This window comes from Orbicella faveolata, unplaced genomic scaffold (assembly GCF_042242905.1).
Source record: "Orbicella faveolata isolate gen_17 unplaced genomic scaffold, um_ofav_v1 contig_1, whole genome shotgun sequence".
NCBI classification, from domain to species: Eukaryota; Metazoa; Cnidaria; class Anthozoa; order Scleractinia; family Merulinidae; genus Orbicella; species Orbicella faveolata.
In genome coordinates, this window is record NW_028301536.1 from 6,674,632 (window position 1) to 6,697,500 (window position 22,869).

At 37.2% G+C, this 22,869-nt stretch overlaps 1 pseudogene across 1 annotated transcript; it reads right to left on the minus strand.

The window, feature by feature from the left end:
* Positions 1-1,525: 1,525 nt before the first annotated feature.
* On the minus strand, positions 1,526-18,739 carry LOC110042367 (uncharacterized; annotated as a pseudogene). Its single transcript, XR_016206461.1, has 17 exons — positions 18,046-18,739; positions 16,566-16,667; positions 15,941-16,050; positions 14,717-14,896; positions 13,931-14,010; positions 11,680-11,800; positions 11,061-11,123; positions 10,427-10,572; positions 9,599-9,722; positions 8,625-8,775; positions 7,601-7,727; positions 6,070-6,127; positions 5,402-5,490; positions 4,697-4,817; positions 4,144-4,185; positions 3,943-3,993; positions 1,526-3,821 (listed from the first exon to the last, which is right to left on the minus strand). The product of XR_016206461.1 is annotated as an uncharacterized LOC110042367 (transcript).
* Positions 18,740-22,869: the final 4,130 nt, after the last annotated feature.

Sequence of the window (22,869 nt, forward strand, 5' to 3'; positions counted from 1 at the left end):
AGCCCAGTTAGAACCCATAGAGCCCAACACGATCAAAGTTGGGTATTTTCATTGGGTTTTGTTCAAAGTACAGCTACTGTACAGCAACTAGCATAGCCTGGCAGTTAAAAATACTACAAAATGATCCTGTTCCCGTTCGTTGTATATTCAACAGCAGAATAACCTTAAATATATCTTCGTCTCTTTAAAGTTAACTTTGGTGATACTTTCTTGTCTTTCTCATTGGGAATATTACTTAAAATGCAGTAATAGCCAATAACTGCAGAGTTGAGAAACAGGTTTTACCGGATTGCGCAGCTCGGATAGTTGACAAGGTAATAGCTTAAGCTTCGAAATGTCTACAGCTTGGTACTCAATTGATTTCTTTTCTCAGACATATCACCTAAAGAAGTGAATGATTTTCTGGCATTAAAGGCAGAACTCAAAGGTAAGATGCGAAGCTGATCTAAAAAACTTAAAAAGTTCCCAGAACTTCGACCTGGATTTCTAGTTTTTCTTCCACTCTGGGGACAATGAATTTGAAATTCAAAATCACTGCTTTATGTTTCGGTCCCCAAGAGTTCTTAACAGCGGCACATATGCCCGTTGGAACTCTTATAGGTTCTTAATGAGAGGTTACATAATATGCTCTCTGAAATGATTGTAATCTTTGCTATCAAAATCTTATATCAACAACAGCTATTTCTTTCATTCGTGTTGTTTTTCTACGAGATCTTTAAAGTCTGAAGTTTCATGTAGTTTTAAGTGATGTATTTCCCTGTTGTCTTTTCAGATCCCCAGTGTTTGATTACGAAAAGAGTTTGTTACTCCTCTTCCATCTTTGTTAATAAGTGGAGAAAAAAGCGAAACTTGCACAAATTATCTCGTAATTTTCTTCCCTTTTCTTATAGAATTTGTGCTCTAGCATGGCTTTTCAGAGCCAGCGTGAGGTGGGAAGGGAGGTATTGGGGGGGGGGGGGGGGGGGGCTGGCGGTGGGCTTTTGAGGTCTCTCAACTTTGAATCCAGGTACTAACTTTAAAATTATTTTGAGGCAGGGAACTTAAAATTTGTTGACTTGTCCTAAAATTTTGCTGGAAATAATTTGATAGTGCAATTACATATCACTGCTCAAGCGTCTCGACGTTTTCATGCGAAACGTAATCTTACAGGCCGATGTTTCAAGTTTTCAATCAATCAATCAATCAGTCAATCAATCAGTAAGTCAGTCAGTCAGTCAGTCAATCATCAACTCAACTCTTTTTTTATGCACGCTGCCCCTAAATTTTGAATCTGCAAACAAGGGAATCGGCCGCACGTATTATTCCTCTTTGTCAAGTCTAACTGTGACCATGGGATGAGACGATGGGGCTTGGTCAAGCGTTGTCATGGTGTTCAACAGGTTTTCCCAAAACATGCTGGACTACGCATTGCAACGAAGGCAAGGAAACACACAACACGAAACGACTCGAAACGACACGACATTGCAATAATGGCATTCGTAGAAAAACGTATCACCCAATGAAACCAAAAACTCAGTCAGCCACAGACTTTTTTGCACTTTATTGCAGGTAAGTCAATGATTTTTTTTTTCGTCTCCAGAAAACGTACTTTTTGAATTCGTTTAAATAGGTAAATCTTAAAGGTTGGATACCTTGTCTACGTGTATCTGTGATACGAATTACGCGAGATGAAACATGGAACACCTATTGTAATAGATTCGGAACTACATTACATAACTATTTGCAGTGGAACTCCGGCCTAAGACAATTCCACGCTTTAAAGCCACGTAAATATGAACACATTTAGATGGCCAGTTAGTAGCTGGAATAAGATTTTTATTGTACATATAGCGAGAATTTTACGCAATAAACCTTGCAAATAGAATTCTATATGTGCTATATTTCCACATGTGAAAAAAGCGATACGTCCAATCAGCTTCGCGTATGGCGTTCCTCCCATGTGAAAATATAACCAATCACCGTTCAGAGTAGAATCACTTAGCCAATCAGAGTTAAGCACTCAAATGGCTTCCGAGAAGCGCGGTCTTGAAATCACCGCCCGCTTGAAGTTTATGTTTCGAGAACATGGCTTCGGCTTCCCGTTTTAGTTCACTTTCGGAAAAACAGCAGCGGAATATATCCAACATCTCGAGCGCCAGAACTTCAGTTTGAGAATCAATGGCCATTTAAGAAACCGAGGAAGTAAATTTAACATCAGAAAGCCAACAACATTCAAGGAGGAACATTCAAATTTAAACAGTGTGAGTCAGAGTCCGAATTTGTCTTTGTACAGCGCGAAGCGCCGCCATTACATGATTAAGGTAATTCCTCTGAAATAAAAGTTGCAATAGATTTTTGTTCAAACTTTGTCCACTGAATATTTGTCATATGATAACTTCAATTTTCAAATAAAAAGGAGGGGGGGGGTGCTCATTAAGGAGCAGTGAGGCATCGAAAATGCCTCATTTTGGCATTATTTAATGCTTATTATAAGAACGCATTCCCAGTAATTGTAAAATCTTTGTGAGCCCAGACTCAAAAGAACACGCATTAAACTACAGTCAATACATTTTGTCGGACACAAATAAACATTTTAAGTTTGATTCAGACAGAAATCTAAATCCTTGATTAAAAATTTAAACCAAATTTCTTGACGTGGTTACCGACAGCAAAATAGAAAAGACCACAGTGTATCCGCTATTTTCTTATTTATTCAATTTTCAGCAATAGAAATTAGATCAGTCTTTTCTCACGCAAAGCTTATGATTAGTTGATCACAATGACTGTAAAAAAAAATTGGGGTGCCCGTGCTCGTTGGTGAGCTAGAGCCATTTTCCAACTGATAGAGCTCAATATCAAGGCAAATCCGTCATATTTTCAATATGCGCGTGCACGAGCGCGCGCTAATCACGCCATAAGTTATGCGCAGTAAGGATGGGCAATGCAATACTGGGGAATGACCTTAAATCTGAGAGTGATTAGGGACTTGCGAAAAGATTTCACTCTATGTATTTACGAATTCTCCCGTATTATATTTAAGCTTGTGTACTCTCTTTGTCCGCCTGTTGCTGGACTGGAAAACAGATTTGATTTTTATTATGCTCGGTCATTTAGATCAGTTTTCAATTTGTTCTTGTTCTGCGTGTAAACTTGTGCTATCGGGAAAACTAAAACTGATTTAACGGATATGTTTAATTCTCGTTATATATATAATAGACAAATTACAACATAGAAAGTGCTTTGTACGGATTTTTATTCACTCGTTGAAAAACTTTGGAACTCGTGAATACAAATCCGTACGTCTCACTTTCTATGAAGTAATCTATATATACGTTACTTACAGAAAATTTGTCTTTTCATGTATATCACGTTGTCCCGTGTCATTGTAATTGATCAATTTGGTTTAAGAAAAACGAGGTTTCAATCAGGTTGCTTCATTTAAAATCGCATAGGTTTCGGTCAATAGAGATAATCAACAAACAATTTCTTTAAGTCCTCGATTGAAGGTTGATGATAAAATAGGGTTTACACGTGACGTCACGGCAGTCATGTTGGTGTTCCAAAACAACGAAACGGTGGCCATTTTGTTGGTGTCCGGAACCAATCCTAAGGACTATAAATTATGTCTTATGAAAACACTTTCTTTTGTTCCAGCGAATTTTCTCGGTTTCTGACCAGGTGAGTTAAGACGCTTTATAGCAAAAGAGTTACATACTATCATTTTAACCCATGTTATTTCTTTAAATGTCCATTGTTTCATTTAGCTTCCGTTTCTTGACCATCTCTATTTTGGCGGGTCTGGTTATTGTGTAATCGTTTCCTCGTCTGCCTGGAGAAACATTCTGCAACCAAAAAACAATAAAATACCAAATTAAACGTTAACAGTAAAAACATTCTTCGTACATTCGAGAGTCACAACCACAGACAAGAAAACACCAAAGAGCGGCTTTTGTGGAGTATTACCTTGTGTATAAAGATTGTCGTGTTAACTTTGCGGCTTATTGTTCGTCGCACCTGAAATGGTAAGAGCAATATTGTTTGATGTAAAATCTGCGAAGCAGAATCATATTGGCATGTGGCAAATGAAATGACTGAAAGGTTATGAATGTTTTAGGACAATACTCCTGGATCATGGGCTTTTAAAAGGTAGAAAGGGGATCAAACCTGCTCATCCAGTATGCAGTGGAAGATGCAGAAAACAATTCCCTGTATGAGAACAATCAAACAATCCGAATATAGTAACAAATGCATGAAGCCTTCTTGACCAAGCTGCTTACGAAAAACTTAGGAAGTAATATATCAAACATGAAAGACCGTATTTGACCACATTTCCAAACGCCGCGAGGAGAGTTGAAATTTTTGACGAACTTCGAAGTGTTTGGAGTGTGGTCATACACCCGTCTCTGTGCAAGAAATTGCCTCCGATAAACGTATATCAAGGTTATCTTTTCTAATTAATTCTCAAAAAGCCTTTTGTTAAGGTCCAATGGAGGAAAAAGTTTATGCCTTTAGTTTTAACTCCTCTAGACATTCCTGTTCTGTCTAGTTCACTAACGTATAGCAGAAGCTAGAGTAAAATAAAAATGACACACGGTGCAAGAGCTGATCATGGGCTAATTCACTTAGCGTTTATAAGCGCATATAAGGTAATTCACGGGCGCTAATGGAGAGCTGCTATAACTGCTTATTCATCCTTGTACGGAATAGTTCCACGAACCTGAGTTGACGTCAACAAAATAAAGATGTAGGCCAACACCTCATGAAACTCTATGATCAACCCAAATAACCACGTGACACCCAATAAAGGAAGCAAGGCGGCCGTACTCTTTAGTCCTTTCCTGTGATTTGAATTATAATTGACTTAATTAGCTGAGTAATAACAAAAGAATAAATAATTTTTTTTTACAAATATAAAAGGTCACCGCACAGTTGCGATAATATTCTAAAACATATGTTAACCCCTCCCAGCCCCCAAAAAGTGAATATAAGAGTGGCGAGAGTATTCGTCATAATTTTGGGGCGTTAAAGACCGCGTTTGGTACCGCTTCGTTTGTCGGCTAAATTGAAAAGGACCTTAGTTAGAGCTGTTTAATTTCTGACCGGCACATTACGTGTACAATATGAACAACGTACCTTTCAGAAAGAGTTTGTATAGAATTGAAAATGAATTCGAACCTGCCAAAATGCAATTTTGGTTCCTTCTATGGGTTCCTTTAAAAATTCTTAACGAGTGTCGCACTTTTACACGGACAAGAAAACCACGAAGCTTCTTTTGAACCAACTGTAGTTGAACCTTCTGCGAGCATCAACCCAATTTAAGCAGCAAACGTTGATCACCTTTGGGAAGTTTTCTTATACCCATTTGGCTCATACAAAACGGGGAATCATTTAATTTTACAGAACAGTTTACTGTATATCTTACCTTGTTTTCATCATCTGGTCATTGTTGTATTTAGTGGCCACTTTTCCAAACACAACTTTAAGCAGTATAACAAAGAAAACTAGATTGACCTGAAAAAATAAACAAGAAGTCGCATATTCGCTTATTGCAGTAAATTGAAATCTGCAACAGTAGCATACAGTAAATTAAAGTGTAAAAAGAAAACAAGTTGTAAGGTCTTTGAAGATATGGGTGCGTTACTTTAAGGTGATCTGGATCAGGATCAGTGCTCCAAGACCTGTCTGGATCATGGTGCATCAAAGGAACCGATGAATCCACTCTGGTCACGGATTCATCGGTTTTTTTGATGCACTTTGATCCAGACAGATCTTGGAGCACTGATCCTGATCCAGATTACTCCAAAGGAACGCACCCATAGACTTTCTTGTAGTGGCTCTGTCGCGTCACTTTTAGCTGATTTTGTCTTTTGACATGTCGTGTTATTAAAATTGAACAAAAGACTGAACATTCAACCGGTGAAAAAGAACGTAAAAACCGACAATAGAATCATATTTTACTCAGATGACCCTTTGCAAGGAAAGTGACAATCAGATATCAGCTCTATTAATTAAACTGATGAGGAGATCATAATGGAGCGAAGATCAGAAAGGGGAAGAGATAGCATAGCTACATCTAATGAGAATACATACCAGAAGAATTGCAAAGACCGGTCCTGTATAGAGCCACTTACTGCCGTTCAACCAGCAACTATATGAATATACAATAGAGTGTAAACGCGGAATATAGCGTTTTTATTTCTAGATCTCGAAACTAATCTTGAGTTCTTTTACATGGTTCATTTATTGTGCTGTACAAAGTGTACGTTCTTACATTCCGTGTTGAAATCCCCCAAAGGTTGACATCCAAACTAAAGCTATTGAGCGGTACATTTATGCGGTGGTGGGCCGCGGTGGTGTTGAAGTTTGAAGTTAAATTCTCAAACTCATTAATAGTTCATCAAGATAAAGCAAAGAAAATCACAACCGGGAAGTAGGTTTGGATACCCGGTCTTAATTAGCATAGATGTTGACGATTTTACTTCTCCGTTTACTCCTTAGTTTTTGTTTCGATTGAGAAGATATATCAAACACTCGAAACAGTGTTTCATCGGCAATCCAAACACCTCGAATTTCGTCAAAAATACTGCACTGCGCGTCGTCTTCTCGGCGTTTGGATATCCCGATGAAACACTGTCTCTCGTGTTTGATATACTACTTGAAGTTTGTCATGGGCATCAAAATGACACTACGACGGAGATTTTGCAGCTGCAGTTTTGGTTAAAACAGTGTTGTAATTATGAGTGAGTACATTCGCTGGTGCACGAAATGCTTTTAGAACACGCGGATGAAGATACTTAGTGAATTGTTAAAGGAAGAGCAGCCTGTTGTTATCAGTTTTTATCACTTTCTCTAGGTCAAGAGGACAGAATTTAATAATTAAAGTCGTCGAGAATTTTAGGCCCCTTCCACACCACGACGGAGAAATTTGAAAGCGGAGCTTGATTTCCCAGGTGAGGCCTACTGTTCACACTAATCAGTTACGAAAAGGGAGGAAATTGAAAACGCCGACTTTGCGTTTTAGTTTGGACGGAAACATCATGGTATTTCCCTCCCCGAGGTTTCCTCATACTCGAATGCGGAGTGTCCAGTGATTGTTGCGTTTTTAAATTCCTCCGACGTAGTGTGAACCGAACACATTTGATGCGTTTTCAGAGTGAAATCTCCGTTTTCAAATTACTCCGCCATTTTGTGGACGGGGCCTTACAATTTGACATGAAAACCTTGTCACGCTTCGATCATTACTCCTTTTATAGCTTCAATGCACTTATACACTTATTTTGAACCAAAAAAAAAAAAACATCATTGTATTTAAGCTTCCATCACCAGAAATGTCTTTGAGGTTTTAACTTTTCTAGATTTTTTGAGATCATTCTTACTCACGATAGTGCCGCGGTTCCCCTTTAAAAGCCGTTATCTTCTTTGTGAATATCACGACAAATTGATAAGTTTGTTTATCATTGCAAAATAAAGTAAGTAAACAAAACGAAACAAGCACAAAGAAAAAAGAAAACAAAAACAACAACGACACAAAAACGAAAGGAAACAAAGGTATACATGTATAGACTGTTCTTCCCAATTCTACTGTTACTCTCGTTCTGTTTTAACTTTATCAAGCACATGCCTGGTTCTCTCCACTTTTGCAGCGAATTTAATTGATCCACACCAGATGTCCTCAATCATGTCTTGGCTCATGTCGTATGTTTTGGTTCTTGCAGCTGCCGTTATACCGACAATCAGAGCTGGGATGCCTGAAAGAAATAACTGCCTTGTTAAAAGTATCACTTTCTATCAGGTTCTCGGTTAACGCTAGATCGATATATTAGCTGCCTGTTGTCTCTCAAGAGGGCAGCATCCCAAGATAAAGTCGACTTTCGATAACTCGAGCCTTCAAGGGAAATTGAAAAAAAGGTTCGAGCTATTGGGAGTTCGAGTTATCGGGAGTTGAGAACAATTGACCGACGTTTGGAAAAAGGAGTTAAGAAGGAACACTTTGTGAAACCAGCGGAACCTGAACTGAACTGACACGGTTTGCGTAATGTAAAAGAAAGGAAAAAGTTCACATGTCTGCTTCAAAATAAATTTAATGCTTTGGATACAGTACACTGTTTATTTTGACTTGTACATGTCGCGTATTGACAGACATGGTTCGAGTAATCGAGGGTAAAATTATATAGAAAATGACCTGAAGGGAAACTGAAATTGCTTCCAGTTAGCGGGAGGTTCAAGTTATCGGGGGTTCGAGTTACCGAGGGTAAAATTACAGTATATGTATGACGGAAATCCAGGGGAAATCGATTTTAGTTTGAGTTAGCCCGAGGTTCGAGTTAGCGAGGCTTCGAGTTATCGGAGGTCGACTGTAATTTTACTTACTCTTAGTATCAAATCGAGCCTTAAGCTTTTGCACGTAGAAAATTCCAGTGGTGGTTTTTCGTGCGATATTAAGAAAAAAAGGCTAAACACAATAAGACTGTCAGATTGAAACAAATTATTGCAGCCTAACATACCATTTACTCTACACGTATGCATTTATTATTTCGATATGCGTCCTTCTTTTAAATACCATTGCTCTTATTGTCAATTGACGCTTTTTTTCCTTTTCAGATAAACTTGCTGTAAACTTTAAAAAACTCCCCAGAGTTACTTACCCCATCCAATGGCAAGGTACGTCATATAAAAGGTCTTGGCTGATATCACTTTAACCAGCTTTATGAAGAGATTCACTGCCTCCACTAACATCCATGTGAAGACTGCTGTTTGAAAGAAATGGCGCACAACGGCAATCGCTGTGCAGGCAGCCTGCGGATTTAGAAATTTAGTTAAATTTATACGAGGTTGCCTCTTGACCATTCTGATTTTAAAGGCTTCGTTTGTGGCGTCTTGTATAATTTAATTAATAATTTATAACATGAGTTTCATTTAAAACAAATATGACGCCATTCTAAAGTTCAAAAAGATAAGAAAAAAACTGCCGGGAAAAAAAAAAAAATTGTTATGTTAATCTTTTTCTGATGGTTTATTTCTTATCTTTTTGACTTGAAAATGATGTCATTAGTTTTTCTTAATATCATTAAATATGATCTAACTGAGAACAGTTTTTCGTTCTTAAGAATTCGTGACACTGAAAGCCTACTTTAAACCACTTAGAGTGAGTTTTGCGATGAAGATTGAGAGGACCGGTTAGTAATCTGTAAAGAGAACGGGTATTTAATACATTTTGTGTTTAATGCCGCCATAGCGAATGGAGAATAAAGACAATAAGTACTGCTTCTTCCTTATGCCCACCACTAAAGAGAAATGAATAGCGTTCATTTGAAAAAAGAAAATTTGTCATGAAACTCAATGATGGAAGCCATGGACTTCTTTTTCCCGAGCTAATGGGATTTTGACATTTTGTTTTTCGATGCTTTACGAGAGTCTAAGATTAAAGAAGACCAGTTTGCCATCTTTACTTCATTGGAAAAGTATATTCGACGAATTTGTCGCGTACCCCTTACAACAAGAGATCACCGAACATGGTACTTAATCCCGGCTAGGTAACTCAGTTATTAAAATTGTCATCACCAAATTTTGTTTGGACCTGGCGAGGCATTTCGAACAGTTGTATACGGTGTGTACTTACTATCCATTCTTTCCTGTTGTTGAAAGCTATCACATCCGCAATGTAAACTGCGTATCCAAGAGCCCAAGAGATGAGAAGGCTTTTGTGTACAAACAGCTTTTCAGAATTCTGCGCTGACTGTATCCTCGAGTGGGGTAGACAAAAAGAGAACGGAATCTAAATTATTGTGATTTCAAAGATGTGCCGTTGCTTTACCTTAAAAACTAATGCAGAGGCATGCAAAATCTGAAATCAATTGTAACATTGCGTTACTTTACCTTCAATTAATAACCATTCATCATCAACAACAGCAACAACAAGAACATCCAAAACAGCCAACAAACAAACAGACAAACAAACAAATCATTCAAAAGAGCAAGCAGACAAGCAAACAACGAAGCAAGCAAGCAATCAAGCAATAATCAAGCAATAATCAAGCAAGCAACAAGCAGCCAAGGAACCGACTTACCACCGAACCGACTTACCACCGAACCGACCTACCTACCCACCTTACAACCTATCAACCTACTAACCTGCCAACCTATCAACCTACTAACCTGCGAACGTACCAACCTATCAACCTACTAACCTACCAAACTAAGTAAGTAAGTAAGTAAGTAACTTTATTTAATGAGGGTAAAAACACTTTACAGTCATTGACTGATAAACTCGTGGCCCTCCCTTAAACAATTAAAATATAAATCACAATGATTTTAAAAATATCTAACTATGAATAATAATAATAAACTGCCAACCTGCTAACCTACCAACCTGCCAACCTGCCAAACTACCAACCAAACAACCAATCAAGCAAACAAGCGCGCAAGTGGTCAACTAATTCATGTTTACCTTAAACATGAAAGTATTGTCAATGAACAGATTATCGCCACAAGTGAAATAGAGATCAAAACCATCTCAAGACGTTCTTTTATCGTCCTGTGTTTATCCGTCGTTGTCAAAGTTGGTTTGGCTTTTATCACGAGTGTCCCGTTAACCTGTAACATAAAAGAATGACCCCAATCAAGAACAATCACATCATTTTGAAAGCTCTAAGATATGATGTAAGCCTTGGTTATTCGCTACTTTTCTCGGTTACATTCACAAAGATACCGTCTCTCGAAACACCGACGCAAGAATTAAGAACAACAACTACAACAATTAAAGTGTATTTGTACCATAAACTCTACGCTAATAACTAATTGAGCCTATTTACGCTGTCATGATTTGGACTAGAGGTAGCTTGTTACCAAAATAACTTTAGGAGTTATTTATAGTTAGGTGTTAGCATTTATACAAAAATTTGATGATGTCAAATTGAAAAGAAATTAAAATATATAAAACTGACCCATCATGTTTAATTGTTTGAAAATGAATTATATATATTATCGTATTTTTGTCCAGATGAGTAGCGTGCGTAATTCTTATTATAATGACACCGGTTGAACTCAAAAACCAACCAACAGCAAAAAGCATAATTACATACCATGTAATAACTGGTCACTGTGCAGCCACCAGAAGTCACACTTGCTAGAGTGTCATTCACCATCTGAGAGTGCAAACGGAGTTGGGATCGTTAACTACAGTGGAAACGGTTCTTCGTTCTTTCGTTCGTTTGCTCGTACTTTTGTTCGTTCGTTCGTTCATTCATTCATTTAGTCGTTCAGTCAGCCAGTCAGCAGTCAGTCAGTGAGCCCACAGTCAAACCGTCCGGCATTAACCAACTGAAGTCTAGGGTTTGTTTTTGATGCCTTGAATTCAGGTGGTGATGTGGAGAAAATAATAATGTTGTTATTCAAAATTCAATCGCGGATTCATATGGCTTTTCATGGCGTCAATCCTTCCACCTTCGTTGCTATTCTACTCTGCTACTGTGGCTCTGGCATATTTCAGCATGATTCAACGAGAACTTTACCAAGTAGTGATTTAGTTTGTCGATATTTGGGACAATCTAGATTTAAGACACCTGACTTATGCTTTCACAAATGCACGCTCATGTGGCAGACTGACAACGTTCGGATGCATTATCAATTAAAGCAGAGTTGATTCAAGTCGATCCTTTCCAATTATCCCTAGGTAACTAAAAGTGTGAATAGCGAATTTACTTGTGTCCTGTTGTCTTGAGAAGAAGATTCGTCAAGCTCCACGTTTGCCTCCCCTTCAGCGTTTGGTTTAGGTCGTGATCCCTCATAAGATGTTATAACTAAACCAGTATGTAGATTCGATCTGCATTACAGTATGAAAAGAAGTTCCGGTGTAAGTCTCCAAAGAGTAATATATAAATTTAGCCAAGCCTAAAAGGGGAGCTTCTGGCCGGGTTGTTCAAAGCCCGATTAAGTTAACCCAAGATAGGCGAAAATTTTAATTTGAGTTTTGAAACTTTACGGTGGAGTTTTCCACTTCTGTTGTTTGGCCTTCTGTTTTGAGTTTCAATTATCTCAAGGTCCTCAAAATACACAAAAAGCAGTGAAAAACGTTTGTATACAAGAAAAATTATACTTCGGTTAACTTTTATAATCCTGGGTTAGCGTTAACCGACTTCCGAGCATCCCGGCTAGCAAGTTAAGGGGGTATGGTACCCTAGAATATGGCGATGTTCATGAAAAATTCAATTTCTTGGAAATACCAGACTTAAGACCTTTGAGGACTTGTCAAAAAAAAAAAAAAAAACTCTGAAACGATCTTGCCCAATTTTCTTCGAGATGAGTGTGAAATTTAAGGAAAGTACTCAGTAATATAAGTTTTTTCACGTAGCAACGGCCATAGCAACGACTGCTTGCTATAAGAACGTGACCAAAAATATAGTTTAGTTTTAACAAATATGAACCAAACTATTTAGTAAAAACTTTAAAGACATGAACAACTCCATTGGTATGATTAGTTGTGAAAAGCTTTGCCATCACAGGCTCATTCATTTTCCTTATGAAAAGGAATATTTCCCACAACTGCGGTATCTTTTTACAAAATAGAACAACCATTGCACCCCCTCCCCCGAGATCCAATCTGCACCCCACCCGCTATTTGTGGCTCGTTAAATGCTTAATACTTCGTGTAAGAAACTTAAAGTGCATTTTTCTCAAAAGTTTACTTTTGTACCGACTGACTTCGCGCCAACATTTCTACTTTGCAAGGTTTTTAAGTAGAATTCCCGAAACTTGGGCTCATCAAAGACCAATAGTGTCGTGATGTTATAAACCAAAAAATCGTGACATTTTAACGTCTGTCACGTGACATGAGATGATTTATCCACCGGGTGTGGTAAAAAATAAAGTTATTTCCAAATAAAGCCTGTGAAAAGCACTGAAATAAGAGTTAACTGTCAAAACTTAGGTTCATTGTACGGAACAAAACAGAAAACTACACGATATGCTTATTTGACAGTCAAATCTTGTTTTGTAAAAGAGCAGGAAGTGTTGGCGTCAATACTGTAAAATACCTCCTCATAAGGCTGTGGCTGGTTTCCATAGCAACCATTTTGAGTAAAACACTAGAAATTTAATTTCTCTTCTTGAGTACAATAGCACACAATTGATCTTTCCTCGCCATATTTAAACAAACTTTTTGGTCCATATGAGGGTACCATAACACCTTTACCTGACATGAGCCCGCGATCTAATCGAAACCAGCACTTAGTCAGCGGTTAACTTCAAAAAAGCACGTGACCTCGATGAGCTTTTAACTTGGCCCGCGATATGGCCACGTGATACTGGTCAGCGGATACCTTGTTTTGACAGATGGCAATAGACCATAACATGGATGTCCAATATCAAAGAGTTACGCTACAAACCGAGGGTGCATGTCTCTGTCAACCTATTGGCTAGAGTATGACGCCATGTTGGGCAACTCCGCCGCCGTCGTCGTCGTCGTCGTCGTCGTGCGTACACGCACACGAGCAATACCGCTAGTCATAAGAACCACGAGAAAATTCATTCATGGGTTTCTCTTTCTTTCCCATATGAGTATGAGGCTCCGCTTGGCGGCCCTTCGGGCCACCGGAGCTCTGCTATTAAACATATTTCGTCGACCTGACCACATTTATTGGGCAGGATTCAAGAAGCCATTTTAGTATATTTTTCAAATGATGATATTCCATATGCAAAGAACTTGCCCCTAGTAGAGAATTTTCAATAAATATCTCGATCTTTTCCTTCTTATCAAATACATAACGAAATTAAAAAAAATAATAATCTAGCAAAAAAAATAAGACAATTGACCCATTTTTCTGCTTGTATAAAGGAATGTTATAGGAAAAGAAAACAGTGACCTGAAATATATAAATATATATACTAATATTCTAGCCAAGGCTGTTTGTTCTTAAAGCAAAATTTAAAATTCTCAAATATAAATAGTACTTACGTTGCCGTTGCAATTTTCTGGCAAAATTGCTTTTTAAAGTGATCAGAAAGGATCCTTCCCCAAAAATCGTCTGGACGCATCTGGTGAATTAAAAAATAGTTTAATTTTGCTAATATAGTATTCAATTCTAAAATTATGAGTACTTGCAAGAAAAACAAACAAACAAACAAACAAAAACAATAAAGCCAAAAACGATGGCTAAGAAAATCGCTGAAAACTAGAAAACAGGTATATATTTTACGTTTGATTTTTTTGATTTCTATTTGAGTTGCGGGGAGGGGAGAGAGTGTGTGGGGAAGGAGAGGGGGGCTTTTGAGGCCCTCAATTTGTAACTCAAAAAGCATTACTTCAACTGCGTAAGTAAGAACTTTTGAAGGATGCAAAATTGCACGCCAAACACCTTTTATGGGCAAATAAGGAATTTTTTTGAATGGTGCGAAAAGCTTTTGAAACAAAGCTTTTATTTTTTTTAAGGGAAATATTTTCAGAACTGGAAGTGCACATATAGACCTTGTCTAGAGCTCGCAAAATAAAATAAAATAACAGCTAGATTTCGTACAAACGAATAAAGAAGCAAACAAACAGTTCAGATGTTAGTTTAAAAATACATTAAATGTTGGATACTATCCAGCTAGTGTTTCGTGTTATTACTATTGGTTGTTCGCTTCTTTCTCTTCGCATATTCACCCGAGAAATTATTGAGGGAGAGCCTTAATTACTTCAAATTTTGTGTGTTTAGCATTTCACTATGTAGTTAAGGCGAATAATACCTATAATTAAATGTACCTGACAATATTTCTGTATTTTATCCCATTCCGCGCTTTTACGCAATGGCCTTCTCTTGCACATGGAATTCTTTACCGTCGACAGAAGAGCCAAATATATTTTCTGATTGATGAAGTCTTTGTAAGCATTTTCAAGCTTTTTGACGATCTCCAGAAAGTTAGCCATGTTGACTTGGGATGCCTAGAGCACAAATAAGAGCAATCGTTAATGATATGGAAATTATTAAGAGTTAGAAAACAGTCCTAAGATAATACGCGCGCTGATTGGTTGAAAATCGTGTTTCTTTAACTCGATAGAAACACAGAACAAGCACGACCTGTTGACGTAATGATGGCGCGTGGAAAGAGAATTTACATTTTGGTAATCAAAGTTATCAAGTTGTTTTTCTTTTTTTCGTCGCGGTGTTTTCTAAAAGAAATAGAAAATATGTTCTCCGTGTTTCTATCGAGTTATAGAAACACTCGTGAAAGTTTGGGAGAATTCGAAAAAGCTGTGGAAACACTCGCCCGCGTCTCGTGTTCCCACAGCATTTCTCGTTCTCCTGAGCTTCCTCTCGTGTTTCTACATATGTTCTATTTCTTAAATAATGTTCCCTGTTGAAAACATTTGGTGTGTCTCGTATCACCATCAGTGCTGGACTCCCAAAAATTATAGTTCTATGCAACGCACTGAAGCTACGTCATTGAACCTGGGTGGATGTATTTTAGTCTAAAATGTTTCCTTGGAGGGTGCAGATAAAGTGTATGCTTACGTCATATGACGTAAGAAATTTGTCATAATACCACACTACGGCCATCTTAGATCCACCATTTTCAATTTTTTTTTTTTTTAATGTCGCCAGGTAACCACTAACCCGCTTAAAAGCAATTATAACTAGTAAGGGCTGATAAAATGATCTTAGCACTGAAACCACATTGTTTCAAACAATTGCGCCTCTTACCTTCCTAGATGAATTTAAGATTGAGTTATAAAAGCTTTGTGACATTTCTTAGGTAATGACCTCACATTGACAGTTTATACAGGTAAATTTTGCTCTGTCTATGGGCCCTCCGTTCTTTCCGAATGACTCAGAGGAGAGGGGTCGAAGCAAATGCCACCTACATAGAGAAACGTAAGTTATTTTTGCAACATTTTTTTTTTGGGGGGGGGGGGGGGGGGCTAGAATAACCTATACATATGCGAGGTTAAAGGGAATTGTGTTCGTTAAAGCTCTGATCGACAAACCTGCGTTTGGTAGTGTAGAAGAACTGTCTGTAGCTCACATCCACAACCCTGTAGATAATTCCATGTAACATTTCCAGCTGCATTTTTCATACATCTGGCGGTAAGTTTACCTGCATTAAGAATTTAGGAGTATGGTTTAGCATTAATGCGACTCAACGGTCAGGAACTGCATAGTTGTGGAATTAAAACATTTTACAGACACATTTCGAGGACATTCGTCATCTTCAGAGTAAAAGTAATTACAATTAATTAATTGAATGGACCTATCAACTGTTTTTTTTGGTTAATTTTCAAATAAACAGAAAAAAAATCACCTTCATAGTTCAATTTATCTTACCGAGTTTAGTAAATCTACGAAGTTTTATACGAACCCGTTGCAAACTCATAAAAATATGGGACCCCAGACTAACAAAGAAATGTATGCCATGCCTGAGCGCAATATAAAGTCCGTTATATTGTTATAGCTTTCGTTTGCAAAGATTCGTTGCCACACGTAATATAGGGCATTACAGAAAGTAAGTTGAAAAAGGGAAGTAACAGATTTTTTTTATAAAAGGCGTTGAAAAAGTGTCACCTATAGTCTCTTTATCCTCTTAAAGAAACGATAACAACTTTCTGCGCGTACCTGTCCAGGAAGAATTTATTGCCGAGCAATCATTGGTGATATTTTCTCCTCGGGCGATTCGTGGCCATTGAAGCCCAAAGTTTGAAACCGCTGGACAATACTCTGTAAAAAATGCTTTAACAGTGTTATTTTTCAAGTTAGTCTTTTAAACTGAGCCTAAAGAACAATAATGCATAACAAAAGCTTACGATCATGACACACGAAATTGTACACCCATACTTATTTAGAACAACATGGATTGCAAACACTATAGCAAACTCAAGGAAGAGCATTTTTACATTTGTTGACTTTTTATTTTATTGAGAGCTTTCGCACTAATATGCTTTTCTCGCTTTGAAAGGTTTTTTTTTTCTTTTTACATTGAGCTTTCTTTATAATTTAAGAAAAAAAATATTTGCCTGGCTATTAACTAGAAGCAGGAAAACCCTTACAAGAAAATACGTGTCTACGTCGAGGTACTCGCAGTGCAAACCGAGTACAGAGAGGCCACTTGCTAAAAGGGAAGAGAGTCGATATTGTTCCTTTACGGTTCCAGGCACACGGCGGATTTGATAAGAGATTGAATATATAAACTTTGAATGTCCAGTGGACACGAAAGTATCAAACCACTGAACTAAAACAAGGAGAACAAAAGAAAAGGTTTTTCAATCCAATGAGCTCAATTAATCCTAACAAAAACCTGCTCTGCAATAACCGCGTTTGGCAAACGTAACGAACAGGCATTTGTAGAAGTTTTCAAATTTTCCGTGTGTAGACTTGTTGAAGTTACTATAAAGAAGGCTTGGATGACGTAATATGTGAAACATATTGGACTAGCGATGTTAGTGTCGTACAGATTGATCACATCTCCTGATCCTTTCAGTTGTGTTATTAGCGTAGTAATAACAAAGATTAAACGATAACTGCTCTCACCACCTTATGCAAATATATTCCGTCATTTAAATCAAATTGAGCTGCTTAAATAGAAAGATGTAGTAATCACTAATATTGTTCGCAAAGGGCAGGAAGTACCTTTTAAGGAAAAAGAAATTGTGATTGCATCAACTCGCGAGTTCTCTCATGCAATAACAAAACCGAGTTAGCTAAAATATATTACAGCCTCGTTTACCGTTATTTTAAAACGCAGAAGTCCAAGTAATTATTATTATTAAATAATAATAAAAAGAAAATTAGAAAAAAAAGTCTTAATGGACTCGATCGGTTTTGCACTTCTAGAGAGAGATTATGGATTTTAGCCACGCGAACAAAAAAAAATGTTTAAAATGCCTTTTATTGATCCATTAAAAGGGAAATTTTAGATTTCTACATTGACCACCGATGACATATTTAGCAAGAAAAGTATATTTGATGCGAGCGTTAACATGCTGGTTGTTCATCCATTATTTCTTTGCAGAGTTCATTAAAATGTTGTAGTAATTAATATCACCGAACGTTTGTTATAGGTAGTAATAAGGTTTCACTCACAGGTTGTTTCACTCACCCAAGGAAAGCAGAGGGACAATTAGTGTAGCAAACAGCAGCCAAATCCTTCCAGCTCCATCCATTTTCATTAGCTGAGTTTTCGCTTGCTTTAGAATGTAGAAGACTATTTCACCTTGGATCAGAGCAAAATTAAGAGTTTGATATAGAACGTGATCGCGTTTTTCAGTCACAGAGATAATATCATGCTGACGCAATGAAATGGCAACATCCTACTTTCAGATGACATTTTGTTTGGACACTTACTTTGTTTTGTGATGTTAATTTCCTTGAAATCTTTTCGTTGTAAAAACAAAGGAACTCGACCCATTTCCTCATGATAAACTCACTTTAGTGTGTTAGACTAATATTCTGTTCCAATAATAACTCTTAACAACTCTTCTTTGCGAATTAAGAGCAAAACGTTTGAAAGCTCAAGGGGTAAGATTCATAACTCTGATCTGGCCATACGTATATTTAGCAAAGAAGTGGAACTCCAATTTGAATAATATACGCCAAAACCAATACTCCAGTTAAAAAGCATTTCATATTAAATTTTTTAACGTGCGCATTAATGGAACTTTCTCTGGTTCATTTGCATGGTATTCTTTTGAAAAAGAATAGTTAAAAGATAGCCAAAATGGAAAAAAAATCTCACTACCAAATGACGTTAGAGTAAAAGGTATGCTACAAGATAACCAACATAGGAAAAAAAAAAAATTTCCATAACAAAATACATGAAAATTATAAAGGGATCATGATTGTTTTTAGATAATTACTTTTCCCCATCTTTTCAACCGTTACCTAGGCACGGTTAATTAATTCACGAAGATGAAATGTTCCTTAACCTTTACTCGCGCACTACGAAATTGTATTTAGTTTGAAAGCTATCTGTCAGACCATTAATTAAACAACTGCTCTCTGTTGACGAGAAGAAAATTAATTTTTGTCACATTATGTTGTAATACCTACCTTTACCTACATAGATATAACTAGACCTGAGCAATGGCAGAGCGACGTTCCTGCATATTTAGATAAATATATATATATTTCAGACTACACAGGTTTCGTTTACAGTGGTTGGATTGCGTTCATACTTAATTAAAATTTAAAATTGGTGCTATCCGCAGAAAAAGCAACGTATTGAAATTTTTTTTTTTAGAAAATGGAAATTACCAATATCGATGCGCATAAGATTAAGCTGAAAGGTTTTACCATATTTATCTACCCGGTAGATAGGAACCGGAAAATAAACTCCGCCGTATTGCTGCTATAGGTTCATATCCTCGTAAAAGAAAAATTTCCTCCCAGCTGGCAAGAGATCGTGTAAATCTTTAGAAAAAAAAAATGTAACGTATCTCTGGTCTTTTGCCAGAACAATTGAAAATTACAACATCTCCAACATATGCGAAAATCATGAAAGCAAAACAAATAAACAAATAAGCAAGATACTAATTGTGGTGCTAAGCTTGTCAGTCCAAAAAAAGTAAGAAAATATCAAAACAATTAAAACATGGTCTCATTCTGATTTTTTTTTTCTGACCGACTTACTGACGTCATTACTGTAATAGTCGTAGCCAGAACGTGCTCTTTTTTGTCACGTCACGTCTTTCTCTCTCAGGGTCCTGAGAAGTGATGGAGATATTGAAAGTAATGGGAATGGAACTTGGTGTTGCGAAAATCTTCAAAGTTAGTGTATTTACATCCTGATCAATAAGGCCATCCACTCAGTACTTCTTATGAATAAAGAGGCTTGGTAGGGGAATATGAATTAGGATGTGCTACTGCGCGAAGATACGTTGATCTTAGATATTTCGAAGTATGCCGTCTGGCATCTTTGACGATGGATTACAAAAATATTCAAAGAAGCTTGAAAATAAATCTCCATGTAGAAAAGAAAAATGGAAAAATTATATGTAAATAATAACTTTATGCTAAACTGGGGACTAATAAAGAAAAGAGCTGTCAACACGATGTCCTTGGCAACCAATTCTTCACCTCTCTGTCGGCCGGGAATAACGTGAATTCAACGGATGTAATTCAATGATTAGTTTAATGGGAGGGCTGATGAAAATAAATTAATAAATATGAAAATAAATTAATGAATCTATCGACACTGAAGCCGTAAAAAGTATGTTCTGCGAAAACGGAACAAAACATAGTTCTTATGACTGCCATAACTTGGAACAGATAGTGCTTTCCCTGGTAACTTCATCCATGTTATCCATTTTATCTAGATTGGTTCATTCAAATTGCTATCATCTATTTGACACCTTGTTTTCCCGTTTTTGATAACCTTGTTCCTGTCTTATCCCTCTCATTGTTTTCCTTCCTTTTGTGCTTATTTTTTCTAAGCAAGGAAAACATCATAAATTACCAAACAGGCAAATGGCGGAAATTGTGAAGTTCATCATGCCCGTTCTTATCTGTTCAAGACTTACACATTTTCTCGCTTTAGGAAATGTTCATTGCTCGCCGACTGAACTTCACCCTCAATTCATAAAAACAAACAAAGCCTTGCTACGTGCCTCGCCGCCTTCAAATCCTTTTTATTCAGAGATATCTCTAAAAACTGGAGGACTTTGCTGTCACCGACGCGAGCCCGTCGTCTCGATGTATTTCTGGAAGGTTTTCTAACGCAGGCGCATGTATTTTTGAGGAAACGGACGTTTTGACAAGAAAAACAGTTGTGCTTGGAATTCTTGAATCTTCTCTCCTGGACGAGTTGATCATTCTGTGTGGACCGTTTTTGAAGTTTTGGTTTTTTAAAGCTCAGGGATACCAGAATTACATATTTTGATTCTTTTGGGTGTAGCTTTGCATGATCTATTTGTGGGCGTACGTTTGTTTAATTTGAGACACACATTCACTTGTTGTTTGCCTTTAAAGCCAAAAGCAAATAGAAGCTAATTTGAAAAAGAGATTCAAGAATTTCAGTTTTAACCTTTCGTTTTTCCTCCGAAGTTTTTTAAAAAAGAGGCTGACTAGAGACAAAACCTGTGGGATAGAAAATCAAGAGAAAATTACTATTACTACAACTACTAATAATATAATGAAAAGCCAAAGGTTCCGAAATATAGTCACAAAAAAAAGCTACTACAGCCACTACAAAAGAACAAAAGGAAAATCCAAAATAAATTCTCAATAAAGCAAAAAACTCTCTGCTCATTTTTTTTTTTCTTTTTTTTTATCGGTTGCAAAGTAAATTTCTTTTCAAGTTGATATATAATACACAATAGGGTTTCAAAGTACTTTTTACCTGCAAACTCGCTATAAACTAAATAATGCGCTTTGTAATTTCGTTCGCAGGTGAATATACCAGTACAACGGATAACAGAATGACGTCTCAGTTTCTCAGCTAACTAAAGGCTATAACGAAGTAGATAATAAAAGCTGATACGTTTTATTTTAAATTTAACCTTCAGGGGAAAAATGTATTTGGAAATAACGAAATGTTTTTCAACGCAATGCGCTACAAGTAAACTGATTCACTTGCAAAATAGCCCAGCATTGAAAACCTTCCCTTCAAACCTCGATAATGAATGCATTATTTTTTTTAGAAGAGGACTTAAAGACAATCTTGTGTATCAAGCTGTCGTTTTTTCTCTTTTACGTTATCTTTGTTTTCAATGATGTTCCATATAAATAAACTTGTTTGTACTTACTATATACCGCTCTACTCCTCCTACAAACCCATCGTTTCAGGCTCGATGCAAATACTGTAGTGGTGTTGTCTCGATAAAAACTCAAAACTTAGTGAAGGGTTATTAAATGCATTAATTAGTTTAGCGGTCTGTAACCTTATCTCGATTTTTATTCGCTTGCTTCTGACAGATTTAACAAAATGACTTGGAATTGCGTTCTCTAGTGCTGATAAGGTTTTCACAGGGAAAGGCAAACCGTTAGTTCTACTACAAAAAAGCAATGATCTTACATGGGCAAAACAAATTCAGTTTAACTGAGATCCCAAGGGATTTGGGTTTGAAACTAACTCGAAATTCTGGCCTTATCTCAGTCATAATCCTGCCTCGTTAACAAGTAATCAGTTTATTTCCCGTATACAGCAAAGGGCACATTTTTCTGTAACACCTTGTGACAAACTTTCGCCACGTATAACATCGACTTCGTTATGGTACAAAGCAGAGATTGACTTCGTTCGCCGTTTTTACCACTGTTATTTTTGCAGATATTGACAACAAGCCATTAACACGTTTCAAATCGATCCCTTGTAGTGCAGCTGAGGTGACAAGGGCCTTCCTGAAAAATCTACGTCTGTCAAATGCAAATGTCAATAGCTGTTAATTTCCCAGCCATGTTGAATTGCGCTTGCAAAAAACGTGCGATCGCCTTGAGCGTCGATCAATATAAAGTCGCCACTGCAAAGATTCAGTGGTAGCTGTATTACAGACTGCTGGGGGAGAAAATTCCTCTAACCCGTTACTCAGGGCAGCCAGTATGCTTTTGAAATTTGTTGCGATTATTAGTTAACTTGATGTAATTAATGTTGGGTATGACTAAAAATGTTGTCGTTGTTTTTGTCGCTTTTGTTGTGCAAATTTTTACAACTGAATAAGGTACAGCCTACACGCACAATAGGCGTCCATGTGGTGTGTTCAACAAAGGAATACGGTGTTTTAGGGAGAGCGCAGCCTCGATCGCCTCATAGCTAGAAAAGAAAACGCTCACTGTCCGATACAACTGGAAAGACTGTTGATCATAATTATTTTAAAACAGAAGGGTTGAGGGCACGGCTTCCTGGCCCCTGGCCCCAGTCCGTTCATGTTTAGATATCAGTCTATATAGCCCTCGAGAGGTTGCTACTGTGAAGAGCAAATGCAAACTACAA